Genomic DNA, 10,194 nt, shown 5'->3' on the forward strand with positions numbered 1-10,194 from the left:
GGGGTCCTAGAGACCCCTAATATCTCCATAAAGAGGACCTGTCAGTGTGCCTTTGCTATTATATAGGGGGTTGTTATCCCCCTATATAATAGCAATAACAATAAGTGTAAAAAAAAAATCTATATAAATAAAAAATAAAAGTCACAAACAAAAAAAGTTTAAAAAATAGCAGGTTACAAATAAAAAAAGTAAACCACCCCCCCCCCAAATGTTTAAGTTCCCCCACCTTCGTTTACGCACATTTAAAACGTAAATATGCGTCGCATGCGCCAGCACGCGAAAATGACAATTGCGCTACACATGTTACATATCGCCGCGAACGTCGCAGTGAGAGCAATCATTTTAGGGCCATCAATCACTGATAACACTAAACTGATGAGCGGTAACAGCTTTTAAAGCGTCGCCTAGGGCCAATTTTGGGTATTATCGTTTTTTGAGGTTTCGCGCGCGCACGCAATTTTAAGGCTTGACATGTTTAGTGTCTTTTTACCCGACGTGACCCCATCTTTTATATTTTACCAAAAAATTGGGTAATAATAAATGTTTTATCATTTAATATAGGGGAAACTTTTTTTTTTTTTTAAATTTCGGTAATTTTTCCTTAATATAGTAAAAAAATAAAACCCACAGTGGTGAATAAATACCACCAAAATAAAGCTCTATGTGTCCCCAAAAAAGGGTATAAAATTCATTTCAGTACAGCGCTGCATGACGGAATAAATGTCAGTCAAAGTACCGCAGCGCTGAATACTGAAAAATGGCCTGGATGGGAAGGGGGTTTAACACCGCGGATGTCAACTGGTTAAAATGGGCTTTCAAAACGTTACAGGGCATTTGCATGCGTTCCAGAGCAGAAAAAATAGGGCTTGCTGCAGTTTTTTTTACATGCTCGGGAACTGAACGCTGCGGTGTGAACAAGAGCCCAAAATACAATTGGAATACATTGGACACAGTTTTGATCTGTTCTGTAACCGCTCCGCCCTGCGCTTGGTGTGAACTAGCCCTAAACAGTATTAGGGCCCATTCACACCATATCCAGATTACCTCCAGACCAAACTGTTTCCGATGCATCCCAATGTAAAATGCATCCCAATGTATCCCTATGCTATTTCTGGCCTCTGTTCCCACCAGCACAGTTCATTCCAGACCAGACCAGAAAAATACTGCTTGTCCTATTTTGTCTGGTATACACCGGAACACATCAAAAACGCACTGGAACGCACTTTTAAAACCATTTTAAGCTGAAGGGAAAAAAATCCAAATGCTGCAAAATCGCGGTAAAAACGCAATGCACTATGTTCCAGATCTGGTCCGGAAAATGGTGTGAACCCAGCCTTAGGCCACCAGAAGTGAAAGGAATGCTGATGTGAAGGAACATATGGCTTACTACATGTGACAGTGTTGGGCCAATCAACATTATCACATGAGGATTCCTTAGCCCTGTGTAAGTTGTGCCTGTAGCTTTCACATGACAATGGACACTCCAGAATTCCTGGGTATTTTCTTTGGCTCCTGGCACTAAATGGAGCAGTGGTGGAGAAAAGAGAAAGTACCTACAGCATATGCTATATGGCATGGGTAGATTACGTTAGAGAGCAATTCATTCTATTCTGACCTACTCCGATACTGCTATCCAGGGCTCTGGTAAAGAGATTTCCTTCTCGCTCTCTGTCACTGTCTGTGTCTTTTTATGATTTCTCATAGCTTTTTGCACTGGTGACCCTGTTTATTGGGACAGATGATAAGGAATTATATTGAGATATCTCTGTGATGAATGCACCAAATAATTTGCTGACAAAACTCTTGCACTGAAAACCACTGATCGCCACTTTTCACCTATGCATTAAAGTGGTATTAAACCCTCAGTGTAACATTGCAACTTTACTTTAATGTGCTCCAAAGTCTTCTTCCTTTAGCTGTATTGAAGTTTTCTTTGCTGTGCCCCTATCCTTCTGATTAGGAAGCATGCACTGTATGGCCTCATGCATCTGATCTTCATGTCCCTTAAAGGAGAACTATGAGATGAGTGATTTCCACTCACCTCATAGTTCTAAGCCGACCTGTGACAATGAGACTGTCACAGGTCGGCTCAGTAGATCGGGAGGTGAGGGAACACATACCGGGTTCCCTCACCTCTCGATCCTGTCACGGCTCTCTGCCGTGACAGGGGGAGGGGCTGGATTCCCCTCTCCCCGCTCCGATCTGCCAGCGCTGACTGGCGGAACGGACGGGGGAGGGGGCGGGTACAGCTGGCTCTGCCTCTAGATAGGCAGAGCCAGCTGTCACTCACGCAGCTGGGCGGATCCCGTCATCTAAGTCGGGATCCACTCCAGGTGCAGCGTCTCAGTATACCGCGAGCTGTAGCTCGCGGTATACTGAGCTTAGGGTAACGGGAGGACGCTAGTTGGTGTCCTCCCGTTACCCCAAGGGGAACTATGGGGAAAAACACTGACCCCATAGTTCTCCTTTACAGCCAATGCATATGCAGCTAACATATGCAGATGGAACTAGCTAGTAAAACCAGTATTACTTTTAACTGCAGAATGAAAATGACAGGCTGGGTGAAAAAAAGGAACAGTAAACATAGAACCTTTATGAGGTATGCTACTACATGTTGTTTCCCACAAGGGTTAAATAACACTTTAAATAAGGTTGGAGGAGAATATAATAGGCCTCCTAATTCATTACATTAAATCCTTGCATATCATTCTATTTTATACAAACAACTGATATATCTGTTAGTGTATTCAGATATTATAAAATATTCTATGCAGTCATTTTTACTGCACATATGCATGTTCATAATTGTTAATGATAAAAATCACAAGACGAAGTGGATTTAAGAACAAGAAATTCAAGGATGACATTTTATTTTATCTCCTTCAGTTAAAGAGTATTGCACAACAGTTGTACAGTCTAATGCAATCTGCTTTACATTCAGTGCACTTCAGTATGTTTGTGTGTAATTGTAATTAGTAGGATGAGATTGAATAACTTATGTGTATGGATTCTTAGAGCCTACAAGTAAGCCTGGGTTTTTACGGAAGGCCATACAGACAACTATGAGAAGAAAAGTAGCAATTCCTGGGAAAGCAGATGCAGCAATATGCTGGGTGCAGTTGTGTATTTTTATCCACATTAAAGGTTTATTTGCCTGTCAAATTAAGTCACACTCAGGGAACCAGAATTTATACTGTCATGCTGCACAAAGTGCCACTTTGGTTAAAATGTACTGGCTAGTAGATTAAGATGCTTGCCTGAAGCGACTCTGTCAATATGTTAAAAAAGCAACAAAAAAAATGACTACCTTCAAAGAAGAGGTTTAATACATACCTGTCCTACCAGTACTGCCAATCTTCACTCATCTTCAGCACCTGACAGACTTCTGTGTGTCGGATGCCAAGTCCCCCACTGAATATTATGGTTGTCTTGTAGTGTATCCTGTAGTGACATGGGGGCTGATGGATGGAACTACAGTGCGCAAAGCAGAAACAGGCATCCACAAGCCTAGCTCTTCAACAGAGTGTAGATGAGCACTTTTTACAAATTATTATTATTATTATAATAATACAGGATTTATATAGTGCCAACAGTTTGTGCAACACTTTACAATATAAGGAGGACATTACACTTACAATACAAGTCAAGACAAGATGGACATGCCAAGGATAGTAACTGGTAACTGTGGTGTGATATATAATTCACAAAATTCATAATTCTACCACTTTATAAAACACTGGTTTAGCCACAACTTGAGTATGTAGTTTAGTTTGATCACCAATCCTCAGGAAGGATGAACTAGAGAAAGTTCAGAGAAGGGCAACTCCTTTAATGAGGGGGATGGGCCTAAGTTATGAAGATCAACTACAGAAATAAACTTGTTTTCCCTAGCAAAGCGATGACTACGGGGGACATGATTGCAATTTAGAAACTCACCAATACGGACTTCAGTATAGGGAATAAAGGGGTAAGGGTCAGAGTAGTAAACACGTGGAATTCCCCTCCGCAGTTAGTTTTATCAGCTGAAAGTATTGATAACTTCCAAAAAAATGATTAGATGACTTTCTCAGTTCACAGAATATACAGGGATATGGGAGCCGTTAGCGACAGGTACACACCCACACATGCACACTGCAATGGAACTGGATTGACCTATGTCATTATTCAACCTTACCAACTATGTAACTGTATACGGTTCTATTGACAAATTCTAATTATGCTATACTTGCTTACTATATAGAACATTATATATCTTAGGCGAAACAAAATAAACCTTAAACCAAACAATAAGAAAAGCAAATAATGTTGATACAGTACTACTTTGGCTCCTGGTAGCTGTATATTTGCAATATTTATGACCTCTTACATTGTATTGATTGGTAAGAACTGGTTCCCTGAGTAAATCTAGACCTCTGGATAATAACATTTATAATTAACCCACCAATCTTCCTACTATAAGATGAAAAATCAGACAGGTGTTGCTGCATAGGTGGTCAAGCACAGCCAATAGATGTGATCGGCTCAGAGCAATCAGTAGGTCTGGCACACACCAAGCATAAACATTGGAATCCTGTCTGTACCTTTAAAGTGGACTGAGATGACCCCCAGGTTTAACATTGGTTTAAATCTAAAGTGTATCTAAACCCAAAAACAAAATTTTAGAGCTGAGCTCCAAGCAAAAATCCAATTTTTTGATAATTGCTTTGTAAAGGTAAAATACCTCTAATGATCATTGTCCCATATCTGGCTGCAGATGCATTTGGTAAAACTCTTACTGACATGAATACACCACTGTAAGCACCGAACTTGCAGCACAGAATCTTACAGTCCATTTTCAGAATGCCTTGTATTCATTGAAATGAATAAAATACTTTTTTTTATGAATGGCTGAGGTGGAGAGCAAGCAACCCGCTGTGAAAACTGTACCCATTGCTGTAAGATTCAGCACTTACAGAGGTGTATGGAATTCATGAAAGTAAGGGCTTTATTGAATGCAACAGATGCCAGACAACAATCATTGGAGGTATTTTATTTTTACAAAACAACTATCATAATATTGTTTTTCTCCGGAGTTCAGCTTTAACATATTGCAGCTTACCAGTCCTTGGATGTGGTGGCTGCACTAGTTTTCAGTTTTCAGGCTAGCAATTTCTTGTAATATCCCCACCCACCCAACGTCTCCCATGTTCATCCATCCAGAGCCATATATCTATTTATATTAGGCACACGTTTAATTTATGAGCCAATCACATGGGCAGGAAATTAAATCATGAATCTATATACAGAGCACTTACAGACATCTGTTGTCACGAAAGAAAACGCAGATTTTTGGCATTTTTACTAAATCAGAGCTGGAGCCTGAAATGGAAAGGGAATTTTTAATACCAGTAAATTAGTTATATTGTAACTATATACAGAACGTTGAATTCATTTTAAAGAAATAGTGCAGGTCTGATCATAAAAAAACAAAACAAATATCCTACAGTAAAAATCACCTTTCCCATGCAGAAGATACTGCATGCCACCGTGCAAGTCAGCACTTAGGTTTCCATAGAAACGCAAGCACTGAGACCTCCTCTTAAACTCGTATGCGCCCTGCAGCCACATAGGCTGTCATTGATTTCTGCCTCTTCTGTCAACTTACAGATTGATGGAAAGCAATTACAGCCTAAGGGGCTAAGCGGCGCATGCTCAAAAAAAAGTTGAAAAGGGTACTGAGTGTTCATATATCTATTAAATCCTGAACGCTGATTTGCTGGGCGGCACACAGAGACTTCTACGTTGGATCAAATCTATTACTTTAATGTCCCTTCACTTCCCTGCTCCTGGAGACCTGTGTACATTTTATTTCAGAACTTACAGAGGTTTCTAGGGCTCTCCCCTCGCCCCCATGTGATAGCACTGGCATGAGCTTTCCCATACCTGAAAGTATTCCTAGGGGGGAAAGGAAGGTGACTATGTGGTGTTGAGGTGGGTGGGAGATAGTTTGTAGCCTCCCTGGGCACCAGTTTTCATCTCTTATACTTAGACTCACCTTTTTCTGATCCAGCAAGGTATCAACTGTTTGGCCTCATCGGCACTGCAGAGCCACTTGTCATAATCCAGGCCTGTACATGCACTTTACACTCTCCTTCAATCTCAATTAGAGTTAGTCCACAGTACAAGCCGGTACTCCAGAGCTTTCCATAGGTTTGATACAGTGAAGGGTGCATGCATAGGCCCAGCTGAGAATATTTTTACACATGGCAAATGTGTATTTACATTACCCTAGATGACAGGGTCCATGTCTGGGGTGGCACTTTGCTGCCCAGTCCATTAAATTTGGACTGTCTATAGGTTCATAGAGCCTCATAACTTACGAATTGCCCTGTTCCCCACATCCCCATGCATTCAAAAGCAATATTAGTGCCTAGGAAGCCTCTAACAATGCCTGCGAAACCACACTGTCCTCCTCTCCTGTGAGGTCTCTCCCATCCCACCATGCAGTGACAACAAGTCATGCTGGTTGCCCGGCATCTACAGATGCCAGGCAACTGAGTGTCACTGCAAGTCAGTTGCCTGCCCTTTTGCCACTTCAGAGCCACAGCCCACTCTGCGGTCTGTACTAAATTAAATTAATCATGATTCAAATTGATATTGTAAACCTGTATTTTTTTAAGCAGTTAATGGTTCTATGTATTAAATATTTGATATTCAAAAATGTGTCATGAGCTAGATTAAGTGCCCAATTACATCTGTGCATTGCAGTAACACACAGCAATACGCATATTGTGGTCAGTGGTAACCTGCCAGTTGCTGTGGTAACATTTTGCGTAACCTGTCAGTTGCTGGATACAGCATGCACACTGTGTCAGGTTGCGTTAGTAGCGTATCAGGGAAGCCGGGGTCTCAGGTGGGCTGTAAAGGATCTCTTGTGACCCCTCATAGCCCACCTGAGACCTTATAAAGCCACCACAGACTCCCCATAGCCCACCATAGACCCTGCATAGCCCACCTGAGACCTTGTAGAGCCCACCACAGACCCCGCATAGCCCACCACAGACACTGCATAGCCCACCACAGACCCCGAATAGCCAACCACAGACCCTGCATAGCCCACCTAAATTCACACTAATACATGTTTATTAACACACAGCAATGTGTTGTGCTTGCAGCAACCTTTGTGTCAATAAGGCAGTATAAGTAGCCCAAGAATTGTTTCATAAATGTCTTGTTGTATGAATTGTTTTATGGGCATTTGTGCACGTTTTACATGAGTTTTCATGTGTCATGTATTTTTGGGATTTCCTGCAGTGACATCATTGTTGTGGACGTGTGAGGGATTTGCTTCCAGTATTTCTGTGAACTGTGTTGATGAATCTGAGCAATGGCTGGTTGTATACCACTGTTTGCAGCTTCCATGTCTCTCTCTGTCTTTGTAATTATGAGAGGAGGGGGAGGCTTCGTACCTCCCTGATTAGGTCCTCACTGTCATAGAAAGACTCAGCAGCAGCCATCTTTCTCGACATGTGGGTGAGCACATGGCAAATATCCAGAGGAGGAGCTTGTTACCACAGGATGGCACGCTGCCATGTGCTCAGCCATAATGCATTGAAAATGCAATACACATGCATATGTTTCATGCATTCATTGACTCGTATTGGACATGAAAATGCATTGAAAAATGAGCATGCCCTATATTTACAGACACACCTCACTGCATTGCACGGATGTGAATAGGAAAGTTGATTTACATGCATTTTGATTACACATGCTTTGTTTGTTTTTTGCTTTCCAGCACACACGTTGAAACGCAAAGATGTAAGTTAGGCATAAGTGAATATGTCACATCATCCAACATAGGCAAAGCACATGCTCATTATTGCAAATGGGATTTTCCCTTAAAAAATAAGTAAGCATCAGAATTTACAAGCTTAAAAACTAGTATTACTAAATGTAAACATTTTACAATATGTTTTCGTATGTGAGCATAGGTTTCAGAAAGATAACCAGTTTGAAAGGGCACAAAAAGGCAGTTCTAGATAAAAACACATTTGTCCACATGGCTGGCCTAGAATATAAAATTGGGGTGAAAAATGATCAGTCAAGCCTTGAGAGATTTCAGTTTTGAAGCTAAGGATTAAAGTAATGGACACAAAATGACAACAATTGGGACCTGTTCCATAACCGTCTTCCGGGAATTTAGAGAACAGAGAAACATTCTACAGCTTGAGACTACTGCTTTCCCTCAGTCTTAAAATTTAGCCTTTACGATCTCCTAAACAGCTGACGTAGTTGTATTCACTTTAAAGTGCTTGTGTAACGATAAAAAGGTACAACAGATGTGAAAACTAGAGACGAGTTACAATAACTGACAAAGGGAGACAGTCTGCTGTTACCAGTACCACAAAAGGAGGATATGTCTTCTATTTCTGTCTGCAGAAATAACACTCTACCAACGAACCTAGGAAGATTATGACTTATTTATAAAGCTTTAGAAACATTTAATAGATCTACAGGATGATGAAATATTATCCTCTCCAAAAAAGTGCTAAATGCTCAAAGCCCCACTCTTGGCACCAGAAAAAAATATATCCTTGCAGTGGGGTCGGCTACTTGTTAAGTCTAGGCATAGAGAAATAAACTGTATTGTTTACCTAATTCCTTGCTTCAGGAGGCTTCCTCCACACTGTGCGACCAGTCCCCTTAGGGGCTCCGGCCGGTGGTCTCACTCTTATACACATACAATGCAGGACCAATAGTCTTGCACTGTATGTGACGATGACGAGGGCCTGCGCACATCCTGGAGCATCAGAAAGAAGAGGTGAGTACAGGAAGCCTGCTAGAACAAGGAATAAGGTAAGTATTATAGCTCATTCCTTTACCCCGAGACTTAACAAGCATTCCACTCTGGCAATATGGTGGAGATTAATATGTAGTTGAGATTAATATGTACATAAAATGTGTTAAAAATATTGAAATTATTAAAAATAAATCTTCCAAGATATAGCGAACAAGCATAAGCAAAGTAGTCGTCATTACTCCTAAACACCTGAAATGGTAATATAAATTGAACATAAGCACCATGCATGCTTAGATTCCTTCCAGGGCATGTCATGAGTCTTGAAACCTAAGGCACTCCAATATGCAAATACAGTGACTTCATCTAGGAAGTCGGCACTTTGTACCATCCCTCTTCTTCCTTCGATACCTTCCTATTGATCTTATGGACAGCCTTTCAGACTAATAATTAGATGTGATAAATGGTCATTTACATTAAAATTTTCAGCAATTTAGAGCAATATCAAAGATATTTTCGTTTGCACTTAATCACTTAGTTACTTTATTATTTTACTATTTTGAATTGATGTTTTAGCTTCTAGATCTGTATGCTCATAATTCTAGGGTGTCTGTCTGTATTTTATCACATCATCAGTTTCGCTCTTTAGAGTATTAACTTTAGGTTCACTTTAAATTAAATTTGGGGAAAAATCACTTACATAAAATTAGATAATTGAGGGTTTTCATTGGTGCTCATTATTAAAAATTGAACAATGAAAAGCAAAATAAAAGTCTCCGTTTTTATTTCTTGCCTTTTTTCTTTCTTTTCCTTTTATAGAAAAAAAAAAGTGTTGCATAGCTGCTCTGGTTTTCCTCCAGATATTCTAATCTACCCCAATGCATTATTTATACAGGTATACATTTTGAAACGTGTCCAGCAACAAAGCTGGATGCAAAATCTAAAGTTACTAAATGATGTGTTATCTGAACTGCAGAAATACTATCATTATGATTACAAATAAGTTTGTGATGTGCCTTGAAAAAGGAAGGTTTAGTGTCAGGGAGAGACTATTGGTGAACAGCTATGGACTTTTTCACATCAGTGTAGAAATAGCAAAGACTAAGCTAGCTCCACCTTGTGGATTTATCAAGAAAGACAACTTTTTAGCTATAAAAATGTTTACACAATATAAAAAAATTAAAAATAAACATAGGAGTCTATTTTATCTGAAGATTCACCTATTTTTCAAATAAGATTAGATTAGAAAAATGGGTAAATCTTGGGTGAAAACACTGATAAATAGCTCCCATGATGCACACACTTGCAGATATAAGAGAACATTAGAATAAGTTCTGCAAGTGAAATAAACTGCTGTTTGGGTGCCTGAAGTACAGCTATCATAGGACAAATATGGGGGCTGCCATCACTGACAT

The sequence above is a fragment of the Nanorana parkeri genome, unplaced genomic scaffold (genome assembly GCF_000935625.1).
Source record: "Nanorana parkeri isolate BGI_ZX_2015 unplaced genomic scaffold, ASM93562v1 scaffold1041, whole genome shotgun sequence".
Lineage (NCBI taxonomy): Eukaryota > Metazoa > Chordata > Amphibia > Anura > Dicroglossidae > Nanorana > Nanorana parkeri.